Raw genomic sequence first — 17,128 nt, 5'->3', positions numbered from 1 at the left:
AAAGTATCTTTGAATTAGATTAGAATTATCATTGATTATTTATTTATTTTTTATTACCAATTGGTCAAATTATTTCTATACCAAGAATAATAATTATTTGACAAAAGATATAAAAAAATAATTAATTGATTTTTGAAAAAATTATGAGGAACCCCGAAAGAAGTTTCTCTATCAAGAATGCAAAAAGTGTGTTTTTTTTTTTTCCTCCACTTTACGTATGGCTTTTTAAGATTTTAGAAAGTAATACTAGGTCAATAATGATGACAAAAAAATATAATAATATGATTGTTGTTAAAGAAGAGATTAGTCCCTTGCCTCTCACCTCACAATAGGTATTGTGTTTATTGGCTGTTCTCTTAATAGTTATTTTATTTAGGATTAATTACAATGACACCCTCTGAAGTTTGTCTTAATTACAACCATATATAACAAAGTATTTTTTGAACAATGACACCCCCTGTTAGTTTTATATCAAATTTTGGCAACGAAATGTCTACATTGCCCTTCAATATTTAATTAATATGTGATGAGAAAATATTAGAATCGTAAAATGACTAAAATGCCTATCTTAGAAAACCCAACCACCACAACTCTCTCTATCGTTTCTCTCTCTAACCTTTCAACTCCTTTATCACCACTCTCTTTATTTTTGCAGATCTCACATCTCTTATGTAACCCTAGCCTTATTTTCAACCGACAGAATCTCTTTACACCCTAACCTTTAGATCATGACAAACCCTCTCGAAATCCGACTGACTGACGACGACGACCAGCACCACCGACCATCGTCGACGATCAAATTGGCAGCGATGATCTTAACGTCTTGGCCAAGGTGATCATGGCTTTGGTGTTGAAGAGATCATGGTCGTTGATCTGATGAAAACGATCATCCCGATTGCCCGCATAGGTGGTCTTCTCGAGCTCTCGATGAACCTCTCCTGTCATCTCGTTGGATGCATTTTCTCAAGATCAAGGCATGTTTTTGCGAAATCATTCCACAACTAGCTCAGAGAACTCCAATGAGAAGGAAGTCGCAGTAGGGGAATTCTCAAGTACGACAATTAGGAATTCCTCGTAGAATCAACAAACCTGCCTAGCAAGTTAAACCCAAGTTTGGTTTGATACGTTCTTCACCAAAACCAGGTGTGTGACCCCAAATGCCTCGTGGGTTTCTTCGATTGGTCTCATCTCTAAATGGGTATCCCTTAATTCTTGCGATTTTACTCTACAATTTGTATTTATTTACGCATACAAATTAAGTTATTGAGTGAATGATTGAAAGCGATAAGCCCGTTTCGGCAATTTTGGATTCAATTGTTACTTGTTATGCGAATCTTGTGTTTATAATGGGGGTAATGATTGGGGTTCTAGGGAGGTGAAAGCTGAAGTGGGTTTATTGAGATAAACATGTGATCATAGAGGTATAATTTATGTGTGGAGAGCATTTAGCATAAGGATCTAAAGCAAGAAAATGCAAAAAAAAAAGAGAATGGGAGAATCTTCCTTGATCGTCGCCATCATAGGATTCTCACCACCATGTCTGTTCTGTGTCGCCAGGATCTCGTCGCCTTGTCTACGTTGGAATTGCGTCACCACACGTCGCTGCTAGTCGCCAAACAAGATCTCGTCGACGTCAAAATCGCTTCACCATCATGCAAACACCACTGCTACTCAATGTTGCCATAGCATCGTCACCGTTGCTGGAGCCCGAGAGAGAGAGAGAGTTGCAGAAGTATATGGGTTTCTCGTTGAAATGATAGAGTTTAGACTTTATTAACTAATCGTTTGATATGGATGAATTGCTTAGAGTGAGTGAATGTAAGTCACCTAGCTCGGCAAGGACAATTCCGGTGAATTTAGTATCTGAAATGATGAGTCTTGAATCAATGAAGATAAATTCAAATTCAATGGAAGTTGTAAAGGGACTGATTGGATATTGATTTTGGACTGTGGGTGGAGAAAGATGGGGAAGATGAGGGTATTTTTGTCCTAAAATGGCCTTTTGATACATTTTCTTATTTTAATTAAAAAATTAGGGTAATTCAAAAGTCAAAGGGTAATAACGTCATTTTAACTTGTGTCAGACTTGGCAGGAGTGTCTTTGTTAAGTTTATGAAATCTGAAGGGGTCTCATTGTTCAAAAAGAGGTTAACTTGTATATGGCTGTAATTAAGGCAAACCTCAGGGGGTGTCATTGTAATTAACCCTTTTATTTATGGTCATTGTAGTACAAGTAAAAGGGTTCTCTTTTTCTGTTTAAAAACTCTCTTATTAAAGTATCTCCAATAGACTTTTTAAAATTAGGCTCTCCGAATTTGTCACATCAACATTTTTCAATAGCCACAGCAACATTTTCCATAACCACGTCAGCATTTTAGAATCTTCAAATTTTAGCTATCGCATGTATTCCAATGGTGCATTTTCGCTCTCCAAAAATATTAATATTTTACTATTTTAAAATTTTAAAATAAAATTTATTTTTTAACTTGTTCCTAATGGCTATATTTATAACGGCTATATTTTTCTTGTTATATAAACAACTATTTGTTCATCTCATCATCATTACATTCATCTCAACTTATTATAGCAAAATATCAATTCACATCTTTTTCAATCTCAAAATTCCAATGGCTTCCTCATCAGGATTTTTTCCTTTGTCAGGCTCTAATTTTTCATCTTCTTCATCATCCTCTTCATCAGATAACTTTATTAACTCGATGATTCAACGTAATCAAGACGCCTTTCGTGAGATTTTGAATTCAGTGAACCCAGAAATAGTTTAGTAAGTTTTTAAACCGCGTAAGAGGCGGTACATTCATCGTGATCGAGATGAAAGTCACCGTCAACTAATGAAAGACTACTTTGACGAGAATTACACATATCCACTGGGAGTACTTTCACAGACGATTCAGGATGCGACAAAAACTATTTATTCATATCCTGAATGATGTTAAAGCTTATGACGACTACTTCATCCAAAAAAAAGATGCAACAAGTCATTTGGGGTTGTCTTCTATACAAAAAAATAACAACTGCAATACGTATACTCGTATATGGTTGTGCAGCCGATCATTGTGACGAGTATATTAAAATAGACAAAAGCACTGCCATTGAAACCCTGATGAAATTTTGTAAGGCTGTTATCGGTATGTATAGGGAAGAGTACATGCACTCACCCAACGAAGCAGACATAGCACGACTACTTCAAGAAGGGGAGGAGAGAGGATTCCTGGGTATGCTTGGTTCTACCGACTGTATGCACTGGGTGTGGAAGAATTGTCCGGTGGTGTGGTATGGCACGCACAAAGGACGCTCTCATACGCCTACGCTCATATTGGAGGCGGTTACCTCAAAAGATTTGTGAATCTAGCATGCATTCTTTAGAATGCCGAGTTCACACAATGATATTAATGTGTTGGATCATTCTCCGGTATTCAACAGTATCGTTACTGGCCAAATTCCTCCGGTTAATTTCATTGTGAATGGTCATTACCATACAATGGGGTATTACCTATCTGATGGTATATACCCTAAATGGACAATTTTGATGCAAACCATCCCTTACCCAACTACAACAAAAGAAAAACTTTTTGCTTAGAGACAAGAGGCCTGTAAGAAAGATGTGGAATGAGCTTTTCGGGCCTTGCAGAGCAAGTGAACAATAATGCAAGGACTAGTGCGTTCCTTATAATGAAAACGTGCATCATCCTTCACAACATGATCATTAAAGATGAGTGTTATGCCAATGTTAGAAGATGGACTCCACCACCGAAAGAGACAATCTTGATTCCCACTTTAATTCAAAATCCATCAGTTTTAGCGACACACATCTACTCTCACCAAGTCAAAATTCGCAATAAAGAAACAAATACGCGGTTGAGGAAAGATTTAATTGAAAATCTGTAGAACCGATTTGGTGAAGAACGTGTTTAGTTTATGTTGCATTATTTTATTTTTAAATTGTTATGAAGTTTATGTAATGGAATATTTATTTTATAATGTTTTATTTTGAAATAAATAATTAAATTGTTTGCTGATTAAATTATTTAGCCAATATATATGAAATCTTGTAAACAATACAATATTTAATATCATTTAATTTATTAATTTATAGTGAAAACAAAGACACATTTTTTTAATTAAAAAATCATATTTTAAAATAAATTTCAATTTGATAGGGAAATCAAATAAAAAAAAAAAAAATTTTGTTTGGTTAACCAATATAGCCAAAAATTTTGTTTGGTTAACCAACAGTACCTAAAACGACTATAATGTCAATAGGAACATTGAAAAATTTGAAAACGAAAAAAAATCACTTTTTTCAAATTTTTAGAACTTTTTTTTTGCCCAAAAAAACCTTTAAGGCACTGTTTGTGTTAGCTAAACAGTACCTTAACGACTCTTTGGTTCAATTATTTTGAGGGAAAAAAAAAAAGGGAGACCAAAGTAAGCAAAAAAACTGAATTTTAGCTTTTATGTAAGCTAAACATGCCTTTAGGAACAGTGTTCTGGGCTGGTACAGTGTTCTGGGCTGGTACAGTGTTCTGAGCCTAAATTAATAAATAAATAAAAAGTGAGCCCCAGTCGCCTTTTTTGGCAACCTTGATGGCGATCACAAATTTAGGGCCCATTTTTCCCATATTCCATTGGAGCATGCAATCTCCAAAAGTTGGGCCATTTTTGCCAAACAGAGCATTAATGGAGCTGATCTTAGAGCGCCACTTTCTTTCTCTCTAAAGTCTAGACGCCTTCTTTCTCTCTCTAAACTCTCTCTGTAGACTGCTCTTTGGCCACTATGTAACTCTTCATCTACTCGATTGACATTTTCGATGCCATATGCTTTTGTTGAAGAGGTCGAGAGTGAAATTAATAGGCTCGGAAAATGGCTTTCGGAGTATTAATTGGAAAGTTGTTTTGGTTAAGTTTTGGGAAATTATTTTCCTTCGTAAAAGATTTTCTTTGAATTTGGGAATACCAAACACCAAAAAATTCAGAAAATATTTTTCAAAAAATATTTTACGCTCAAACAAACGGAGCCGAAATGCGTGTTCGAATCATTTCTTCCACAAGTGAACCTTTATTCCATTTCCAAGTATTTTTTAAAATAAAAAATAAAAATCCCAAAAAACCTAACGTTTCAAGTCCAAAAATAACTACCACCACCACTGTTTTTAACCACCACCGCATTTCACCACCACCTTTTACATAACCATCGCCGCCTTTCACCACCGCCGCCTCTATTATCTTCTACCATCGTCACTGCCATCACCAACATTGTTGTCGCATTTAACCACCATGTCATCGCCGCCCCCTTTGCTTTTCATCACCACCACCACCACCACTGTCATTGCATTCTGCCACTATCACGTTCAACCACTGCCACCTCCATTGCCTTCCACCACCGCCATTACTGCCATCACCATCACCATTACTACCATCACTATCATCGCCATCCCCACTACCACTACTTTCCACCAACACCACCTACACATTACCGCCTTCTACCCCTGTCACTGTCATCGTCTTCCCCTATCACCACACTGTTGTCGCTTCCACCACCTCCATTGCCTTCCTTCCACCACCACACCATTCCCACTGATTCAACCACCGCTACCACCGCCGCCTTCCAATACCACCACCTACATCTATACCGCTTCCACCTCCGCTACCATTGTCAACGCCATCTACCACCACTGTTATTTCTTATAAAAAATTTATAGATGAGTGTTATTTTTTAATTTAATTTATTTGTCACTAAGGGGGTATTTTGGAGAATTCAATTTGAAATCCATTTCATTCTAAATTTTAAATTGATCCAATCAAACACTATAATGGTTATTATCATTTCATTCTTACACGTTTCATACTTGTAACCGAACAATAGAATGAGAATGATCATTTCATTTTATTCTCACTTTTATTGCATTCTTGCCTATCAAATGCAGCATAAATACCTACTTACATGTACGATTACTAATAAAAAGTGTTTTATGATGTTTTTAGTTTAGTATACGATTACTAGTATTTTCTATTGGAACGTGTTTCAAATATATATATATATATATATATATATATATATATATTAATTATGAGTTATAACTCATGACCCTTAGGATCCATAATTAAGTACATTATTTAATCACCCATTAATAGAAAGTTTAATACATTATTTATTTACTCATAAATGAGTTTTAACTTACAACTTTTGGGTTTCTTAATAAGTACCTTACTTAATTATCTATGTACATATAGCCTAAATATATGCCTAGGGTTAGCCTATACAGAATACACTCACAGTTTCATAGGTTGAGACAAGTTAAAAAATATAGTGGGCAGAGTTACCAAGTTCAAAGAAATTATAGTTGAACTTTGACGAAGTTTTTAATAACCAAAATTCATGGCAATCAAACTCAAGATATCGGAAAGGTTCTGGTGTAGGTTTGACAACGGAAATGTGAATTTTAATCAATTTTTGGTAACAAAGTTATGGAATTTGGTAACGTTTCTCACTTTAACATCCAATATATCTATTGATACATGTGTTTTAATATAATTTTCTTAAGAATGATTGGACAGGGATGAATACATGAGTTCATAAAAGGTGGCACCTAAGTCATATAAAGCGGGAGCGAAAGCGAAAGCGAATTCGAAAGGTGGGAGCGTGCGGCAGAATTAAGTGATAAATAGTGAAAATTTGAGCGAAAGCGCGCGGAGTGTGAGAACGACATTAGCTGAGAATGATTGTGTGACTTAGGGTGTCACTCTATCGACATACAGATCATTGAATTTGGCTCAGTTGAGTTCCAGAGATATTGCTGTAATTTGATATTTCGATTGCACAAAGAAGAGGCTTCAACTATCTTCGATTATGTGTCTCTAAACCTTAATTTGAAATTATATTTAATTTCTTATTTATATTTTTTAGAATATTAGCATTTATTACATATTTCTATTTATGCGAAAATCTCCTATTAACATCAGATATATTGTCATTTATTTGATCTGGTTCTAACATTTTATTTGTGGGTTAAAAAGTAAATTAGTAATGTTTGATCAATAATAAAAGGTGAATATAGCCGGCAAACCCATTGGATGAATGGGTCAATTTTTTTTTTTTTTTTTTTAACTGTCCCAAAATTCTTGTTCCACCTACAAAATATTTCACATTTAAAAAAATTTCAAATTTGATTATTATATATATATTCAAACTTAAAAGAATAATTTAGTAATTTTAATATGAGATTGCATATTAATTGCATGTCCCCTTAAAAACTTTTACTCTCTAAAATGGATACTTATTTTGGGATAAAGAGTAAAATACTCGATATTCAATTCCATTTTCATAATAATAATAAAAATATGTTTAAAGTGAAACATTCATCCACTAAATAATGTATAGGTGGATATGTCTATTTTAATTTGTATTATTTGGGTGAAACCATTTATGTTTAATGTTTGTTATTTATTTAAACAAAATTTTAGAAAAAATGTATGTAATTTAATTTATGACAATTTGTGGAGCCTATATTCAAAATACGACAAAAATAGTGAAAAAGTCACTCAACAAAAGTAATTACCATTATGATAATCAAAAGTAATTACCATTATGATAAATCTACAAAAAAAAATTTTGGTCTAAAGTGTCATTGTGAGGACTTGCATTTTTATCATTTTCCGGACATGTTGGCATTTATGCATTTTTATTTTATTGTCGGGATTATAATTATTTTGCAAATGTGTTTAATTTTATTTAAATGTCATTTGATTATTTCATAAAGGGTATTAGGGACTTTTTGTTTTACAAATGGTATATATGGTATTTGATTATTTTATAAAGGGCAAAGTAGACTTTTATTATGCAAATGGCATAATTGGCATTTAGAAATAATGGAAGGACTTTTTAGTCATTTTGCTTGGTCTTGCCTTTGACCAATCGTAGGCTTGACATGTGTAGGTGTATATGGCTGCATCATATGTAGATTGGTGGCTTAAGGCTTATATGGCCTTGTAATTGAAAGATATATACAAAATATTTCTGCACATTTTCGTAACTTTTGTTCTTCCATAGTTATCTTCTTCATGTTTCATTTTGAGGCCCTTGTATTAAGAATTTGCTGTGAATGAAAAGTGACCTTGAGATTCTGGACTTCCTTTTTGGTGTCGAAGTTGTGAGCATTTTCCATTTGTGGGGTTGTCAAAATATGATTTGAAACGGGAAGGGTTGGTTGAATTTCAAGAGGTGTTCTTCAACTTTTTGCAAATTTGGTAGCTTACTTTGGATTGCTTTAAATTGTTGGTAGCTTGGTTTTCAAACTTCTAAGAGGTAGGATTGTCTGACCCTCAATTCCTTTACCATTAGTGAGTTAATCACTTTCAATTTTAGTTGCAAAGTGTATAAAAATTAAACTGAAATTCTGTGCAGCATGTTGAAATTGTTTGGCTGAAATTACATGCTACTGTTTTGCTCAAATTCATGTAAATTCGTAATTTATCATTTAGAGATGATTTGATATTATGATAATATAGTTAATTAGATTTCATTGAGAATTGGTTTCACATAAATTGGTTGAGAAATGAATTTACTATGAATTTTTGAAGTTAGAGTGTTTTTGTTTGAAATTCTGGGTTGGGGCAGATTTTGTCCGAGTTTTTCTCATCAAACCTGCTTTAAATGGTAAGGTATTTTAGTGAAGTAAAATTTTATCTTGAAAATATAGTCTTTAAACTTTCAGTGGCCTTTGGATTCACTCAATTTGGATGAGAATTGAATTTTTTATGATTTTTCAAAGATGGAAGCTACAGGCTGGAAATCAGTTTCTGGGCAGATTTTATTTCAAAATTTTGGGTCAAAACTATTTCAATTGGGAAGGGATTTTGTTAAAGTAAATTGACACTTTCAAAGTACATTGTTTAAGCTTTCATTAGGCTTTAGAATCACTCAATTTGACTTAGAATTAAAGTTGTTATGAATTTTCAAAGATGGAGGTAACAAGTTGCGTATGAACTGTTTTATTGTTTAGAAACTTTGGGACATGACACAATGGTGCATTCATCTTGCATGGTCATGGGGTTAAGGTTTGAATGGAAAAGGAAGTAAAAGCATCTCATTAAATGATTTTGAAAATCGGATAACAAGGAGGTGCCTTGTATCCGTGAGTTTAGAAAGTGGGATTGAATTAATGATTTTAAAAACCGGATAAGGAGTTGCCTTGTTTGTGCAGTTAATGGGAATCTAGAGGTGTAATACCTCTAATTTTAAAAGGGGTATTTCTAATATTTATTTTTTATTTATTTTTTATTTATTTAATTGCATTTTTATTTAATTAATTCTTTTTATTTTATTTTATTTAATTGCATTTTTATTTGATTAATTGCTCAATTGTTTTCTTGTGGTGATTGAATTGAATTAATTGTGTTTTTGTAATTATTTACTTGGAATTACTTGTTTAAGTGTTTTAATTATTTAATTGTGTTTTTAATTATTTAATTGGTTTAATTATTTAATTGGAATTAATTGTTTATGTGTTTTTAATTAATTCATTGTTTTTAGTGTTTAAACTTAGGTAATTAGTTACTTTAATTCTCGTAGTGTAAAATTAAGTTAGTATCTACGTATAGGTAAGTCGTCGTATGTTACAACTGAGATAGTTTCATGGGCCGGTTAGGATTGGAATTAGGGTTTAGTCTTTAATTATACATGGATTAGGGTTATTGTTAATTTATACCTATAAATATATATAATACGGTGGTTTAGGGTTTAGAGAAAATAAACGTATGCTCTGTAAAGAAAAATAGAATCTGTGAGATATAGAGGGCAAACAGAGAGAGAATCGGAGAGTGAACTTGGGTGATTCATAAAACAGGATCAAGGAGGGAAGTTTGGTGTGGGCTACTGGACAGTAATAGGAGCAGCAAGAGTTGTTTAATACAAACAACGTAGCCGAAAAAGATAGAAGCAACAGTTAGAGACTTTTTAGTCAAAGTCTCAAAGACAAGTTTCTATTCTACTCTTTCCCATGAATCTGTGTTCTGTGCATGTTTAGATGGACTCTAGGAGTTTAATAATACTTATACAATCTATATTGCATGCTTGACTGATAATTAATCTTGTTTAACAAAACTGTTGAACAAAATTCTGTAAGTCTCTGTTAGTTTGTTTTCTTCAGTTTATGCGTTTTAATGTTGGCTATTTGAGATTATTAATGCATATGGATGCCTTGTAAGTAGTCTGAAATGTTAATTAGATACTAGAATAGGAATTTAACACAGTGTAGAGGGCTGGAACATCACTGGAGTTGAAGAAGATGAAGCTAGAATGGACGAGGCTACTAAGAGGAGGGAGAGAGGGCTCCCAAATCTCTTAGAGCCAGCTCCCAAAGGGGAGAGCCGGCTCTTGGTGTCTTGGAGCCGGCTCTAAGAGCCTAGAGCCGGCTCTAGGTAGAAAAAAAGAAGCAGGCTCCCATTTTAAGAGCCTGCTCTCTTGTGAAAATATTGTAACGTGTGTTTTAAAGGGGCTGCTTGGTTTTTCTGGGTTTATACACTTCATTTAAATTGTTTTAAATGATGTGTAGGATTGTATAAGGCTAGTATTATGGTGGAAAAATATAAATTCATAATTGGATTGAAGATTAGAGTAAGAAAAACCTAAGAGAAAACTGGTAGCTTGCACACTGTTTTGTTAGTTTTATTTACTGGAACTTAGTAAGTTTTTATATATAATCTAATTATATATAATTATATATTTTTCCAGTGTTATAAGTATGGTGAATTAATTATATTTAACTATGCTTAGTTTGGATTTAATTGATACTTAATTTGTTATAATTGTATCGGTTTATCGACTATTTTGGAAGATTTGAAAGCTATGGTTTATATTAGTAGTTTAAATAATTGGAGCTTGGTTTTTAGGTTCTGGAGTGGATACCTAATGCCATTATATATGTATTAAACCATACAGATGCATGTTTCAGAAAACTGTTGATAAATTAATAAATATTATTTTTATCAATTATGTGGATTGGAGGACTGTATGCACCGGTATGGGACAGTGGCATACTAGGGATGGATTAGTTCAGATACTAAGTCCTACCTAAAATGGATTAAGGTGTGGAATAACCATAGAGGTTAATTTCAACTCCTATTAGTGTTAGGTCAATAAATAACTGAATGGCATAACTTGGTTTTCTGGGATGGATCGTAATACATATATCAAGCCACTACAACAGTTAGATGATATTTTGTATTAGAATGGACACGAACTTTATATACTTATTATATGGTGCCATGGTATGAGCTTGAGTCTCAGGACCATGGTTAGGACGCGTATATCGCTTAGGATGGATAACTGGACATAAGTGTTGTTCCCTGGTAGGTCTAGGTACACATGACCACGTAATGTGCGATTTGCATGGTATCTCTACTCAGACTGAGACAGACCTATTGGACTAGTGAGCGTCCTATAGTATGTAATATATACATATAAGGACTACTCTAGATATGGTTGAGTCTATCTAGGATGTATCTGCGTATCGGATTCCTGTTTGGATCGTAGTAAATCAGGACTTGCATGTGGGCCTGACCCACTCTTTTATTTTTCAGGTGCTCGTCAGTTCAAATGTTAGAGCTTGGTCGTGCAGAGAAGATACAGACTTCTATTCCACCGACTACGTAGGACTGCTTACTTTTTAGCTTTGGATCGTATTTCTATTATTTCATTTTACAGTTGGGATTTTTATTAGGGGTCCACTAGATGGATTCCCGAGTTGTTAATTAATTGGAGGTTTTGGAGTTGGATTTTATATTAATATTTTGAGGATTTTCAGTTAGAGTTCTTTTCAGCCATTTTTATTTACTTCTTATTATTTCATCTTGTATTCTATGTTCATTAAAGTATTAATTGTTTGATATTTCCCTTGGGTTTAGGCTTGAGCCTAATCAACCCGTATCTCGGATCCGAGGGGTATCACAAGAGGAGACCTAGAGAGTGGCTCTATGCGTAGTTGTGTCACTAGAGCACCAAATGATCACAAGGAGTGGCCTTGTATCAGGGATAGATGACCAACTCTTTTCTCGTGGTACTAGAGAGCAGCCCTGAGCGGATTATATTAACTTTTTTGTGATGGAAATGGGATTTTGGGAAGTTAGAAATGTCAATGACATTAGCATTATATGACACTTCATTTTATTATCTCATATGATATTTTGCTTTCCCGAGCCTGTATGATCCCTTTATCTTTTATCCGTTTTTTGTTTGGATTCACGGAGGTATTAAGGACTGCGCTTTAGGCAATTCCTGCTGAGTTGTGGTTGCTCATTCCTATTTTATTCACATCTTTTCAGGTCATAACATAGATGGTGTGGAGGGTGTTCCTCCTCAACTGTAGATAGAGTCGAGGCTGGTGTTGTCATGTTTTCATTCCGTATAATAAACTATGTTTTGTATTATATTTCTTAGAATATCCCAGGCATGTAATAAATGTTCTTTCAGACTTTAAAACTTTAAAGTTGTAATATTTGCATCTTATCTATTTATTTTCAGTCTTGATTTTGTAAAGGGAAATAGATAGGTGGTTGTGTGGTTGAGACAGGTTACAGGGATATTTATTGATTTTGAGACTGTGATTGTTTGTGTGTTGTGTTCACAATCTAGACTACGGTTTAGGGGCGTGACAGATGTGGTATCAGAGCATGGTTCCTATAACCTAGGGACGACGGGTAGAGGTCTGTCTATAGCTGTGTAGGGGTTTTCATTATCTTATGTGCTTACATGTTTATCTGTTATTTGCCTTGTAAGCTTGCTTCTATGTATATGTGATTACGTGTTTATCTGATTTTGACAAAACATGCTATGTGTTGAAAGGCTTTTATTCATATGAGTTAGTTTAAGACTATGGATAATATCATTGTTATTGACTTGAATTTCATTTGAGAATGTCACCTCGTCGGAAGGGTCAGGCATTGGAAGGCCTATGAGAGAAGCCTAGTGTTAGACATGTTGGGGAGAGTTTAACGTCTTCTCCCATGAGACGGGAGGATATACTGTCACCTGTAGAAGAGGGTGAACGACATGTTTAATGGGCAGTGGTTCGGTGATAAAAAGCCAGTCTAGTAAAAGACAGAGAAGTGGTCCATCTCAGTCTGGAAGGTAACAACCAATGCGACCTACTCCTTCGACTCCTGTGCTATCGGGATCGGGTAGGAATAGAGTTATATGTTTCCGATGCCAACAGCTTGGGCACTATAAGATGGAGTATCCGTAGTCCTTTCCTACTGGAGTTTGCTTTGAGTGTGGTCAACAAGGCCACAAGATTAGAGATTGTCCGAGGAGAGCTGGGGTTTTGGATAGTGGTCGAGGTACAAAGCAAAAACCGTCTCCGTCGGCCACAACACAGTTTGGATGCAGACCACCGCTGCCACCACATCAGCTATGTCTTCTCAGGGATCGAGGTGAGTTAGGAGGGATACTCCTGTTGGGATTGGGCAGCAGCCTAGGGTTCAGGCTAGATGTTCACATCCCCAGGCATCCCAGGGTTGTATGTTTGCAGTGGTTCTTGAGTCATCTTCAGGACCTTTAATAATGAAGGGTACATTTGTATTTGCATCGGGACTGGAGATCTGTTTTCTGGACCGAGCGTGATGGGGATACGCCGATTAGTGGTTTATGGGTATTGAGTAGCGTGGTGACCTCTATAGTGGTCAGATATCCTCATTGGCCTTGGTTGGGTTTGTACTGTGAGGTGTTACCAATGCAGTATAGTTTAGGGGTGCATTGATTAGTGCTTGGCACATGTGTGCATTTTGTGTACATAATGGTAGAATGTGTAGTTGTGATTAATGATTAAGGAGTCCAGAGTTGGATCTTGATGTTAGAGAAGTTTTCAATTAAAATTCATGTTGGAAGTGAGCCTTAGTGACTTGTGATTCGATTTAAGGAGGGGTCAGTGATACTGTTATTGTCGTTTGGGCATGGGATGGCCATATGAACAGGCCGGACATTTTGGACTATACCCATCCCGAATGTACAATGTCAAGACACTGACAAAAAAGGGGATTGGTTGTAGCTTGAGTGATGCTTGTTTTTCGGGAGGCTTCACAGTTGCCTCGAAAGGAGGATTTTGTTTTGATCTTATCATTCTTGAGATGACAGGGTTTGACGTCATTTTCAGGATGGATTGGTTATCATCATTTCATGCCGCGATTAATTGCTTCAGTGGTAGAGTTTCAGTGTGTACGCCGGAGGGAGATTGTTTTGTGTTTGTGGGAGATCGGGGTGATTCCCTAGCTTCAGCTTGTTATAGTGTTCATGGTCGGGACCTTTATGATTTCTTCTTAACTAACATTTTAGCTGAAGAAGATGGTGATATGGGGATAATTTAGCCGTCAGTTGTTTGTAAGTTCTTGGATGTGTTTCCGGCTGACTTACCGGATTTACCTCCCAAAAGAAAGGTTGAGTTTGTGATTGACTTGATGCCTGGTACTGCACCGATTTCTATGGCTCCGTATCGTATGGCACTAGCAGAGAAGGAGGAATTAAAGAAGCAATTTGATGATTTGAGGCTGAAGGGTTTTATTCGGCCTAGTGTTTCACCATGGGGCGCGCTAGTGTTGTTTGCAAAGAAAAATGATGGTTCTATGAGGTTGTGCATTGATTATCAGAAATTGAATAATGCAACCATTAAGAACAAGTATCCTTTACCGTGGATTGATGATTTGTTTGATCAGTTGAGGGGAGCTATTTGCTTTTTTAAGATTGATATGAGATCTGGTTATTACCAGTTACGAGTTCGGGATGGGGATATTCTGAATATAGCTTTTCATACGCTGTATGGTCATTATGAGTTCATTGTGATACCTTTTGGGTTGACTAATGTACCAGCGGCATTCATGGATATGATGCACCGTGTCTTTCACAAATATCTGGACCAATTTGTGGTAGTGTTTGTGGATGACATTTTGGTGTATTCACGATCTCGAGAGGATCGCGAGATCCATCTAAGGATAGTGTTACAGATGCTGAGGGAGCACCATTTGTATGCTAAATATTCAAAGTGTGAATTTTGGCTGCAAGAGGTGAAGTTTTTGGGACATGTTGTTTCAGGCAATGGGGTTTTAGTTGATCCTTTGAAGATAGAAGCAGTTCTGAATTGGAAATGTCCCAAGAATGTGTATGAGATTCGGAGTTTTCTTGGCTTAGTGGGTTATTACCGCAGCTTTGTGAGGGATTTTTCTCACTTAGCTGCTCCTATGACTCGGATGACCCGAAAGGGGATCAGATTTGATTGAACTGAAGCTTGTGAGTCATTTTTTCAGAAGTTGAAGACTAGATTAACTACAGCTCCAGTACTGGTAATACCTGAGCGTGGCATGGGTTACGTTGTCTTTTGTGATGCTTCTTGGGATGGTTTGGGTTGTGTGTTGATGCAGGGTGGTAAGGTAGTGGCTTATGGATCTAGACAGTTAAAGATTCACGAGCTTAACTATCCCACTCATGACTTGGAGTTGGCAGCAGTTGTTTTTACTTTGAAAAGCTGGAGGCATTATTTGTATGGTGAGAGATTCGAGGTGTTCTCGGATCACAAAAGTCTCAAGTACCTTTTCTCTCAGAAGGACTTGAATAACAGACAGAGGCGATGGGTTGAGCATTTGGTAGATTATGATTTTGATTTGTAGTATCATCCGGGTAAGGCGAATGTGATAGCAGATGCCTTAAGCCAGAAGTCTCGTGGAGTTTTAGCTGGGTTAGCCATTCAAAAATGGAAGATGTTGGAGGATCTAGCAGAGATGGGATTACAGTGTTATGATGACAGTGTTGGTTGTGAGTTAACTTTTCTGTTTAGTCTTGTGGTTCAACCTACTCTTGTTATACGGGTGACTGAGTCACAGAGACAGGATTTAGATTTAGCTGTCATTCATAAGTTGATTTCAGCTGGGGACACAGTAAAGGACTGAACCTTACACACGGATGGTGGTTTACGGTTTAAATGTTTGCTTGTGGTTCCTACGGTTTGTAGAGAGGATGTGTTACGGGAGTTTCACACTTCTCGTTTTACTGTTCATCCAGGTGGTACTAAAATGTATCATAATTTGAGACGCCAGTATTGGTGGAATAGGATAAAGACAGATGTAGCTCAGTTTGTTGCCAGATGTCTTACCTGTCAGCAGGTAAAGGCAGAGTATCAAAGACCTGCTGGTTTGCTGCAGCCATTGCCAATAGCACAGTGGAAATGGGAGTGTATTGCTATGGATTTTGTGACAGGACTTCCGAGGTCATAGAGGGGTAATGAGTCTGTTTGGGTCATTATTGATAGATTGACTAAGAGCGCTCACTTTTTTGCCTGTTTTGCTAAGGCACTTGGCAGATTGTATGTCAGAGAGATCGTCAGATTGCATGGGGTTCCATTGTCCATTGTTTCGGACAGGGATGCCAAGTTCACATCAAAGTTCTGGGAAGGGTTTCATGCAGTGTTTGGTTCACCGTTGCATTTTCGTACGGCATTCCATCCGCAGACGGAAGGCCAGTCGGAGCGTACTATCCAGATCTTGGAAGATATGCTTTGGCCCTGTGTACTTGATTTTGGTGGTAGTTGGGAGGATCATTTACCTCTTGTTAAGTTTGCTTACAACAATAGCTATCAGTCGAGCATTGAGATGGCTCCTTTTGAGGCATTGTATGGTAGGCCTTGTCGTTCTCCTGTTTGTTGGACTGAGGTGGGTGAGACAGCCACCTTAGGGCCAGACATTGTTTTGGAAACTACAGAAAAGATTAAATTGATTCGGCAGCTGTTGTTGACTGCTCAGAGTTAATAGAAAAGTTATGCAGATAGACGGAGACGATCATTATCCTTTGAGGTGGGAGACCGCGTGTTTCTCAAGGTTTCTCCAGGAAAAAGGATTGTTACGGTTTGGAAAGAGTAGCAAGTTGTTACCTCGTTTCATTGGGCCATTTGAGATTTTGGACCGAATGGGCGAGGTTGCTTACAGATTGGCATTGCCACCACAGATGGACAGGGTCCATAATGTGTTTCATGTTTCGATGTTACAGAAGTATGAGCCGGATCCATCACATGCATTGAGTTGGGTTGATGTTGACATTGATGAGGATGTTTCTTATGAGGAAGGACCTGATGAG

The sequence above is a fragment of the Cornus florida genome, unplaced genomic scaffold (assembly GCF_030987335.1).
Source record: "Cornus florida cultivar Cherokee Brave unplaced genomic scaffold, ASM3098733v1 CherokeeBrave_3.0.0_Hap2_Chr05, whole genome shotgun sequence".
NCBI lineage: Eukaryota > Viridiplantae > Streptophyta > Magnoliopsida > Cornales > Cornaceae > Cornus > Cornus florida.
This window is presented reverse-complemented; position numbering follows the sequence as displayed.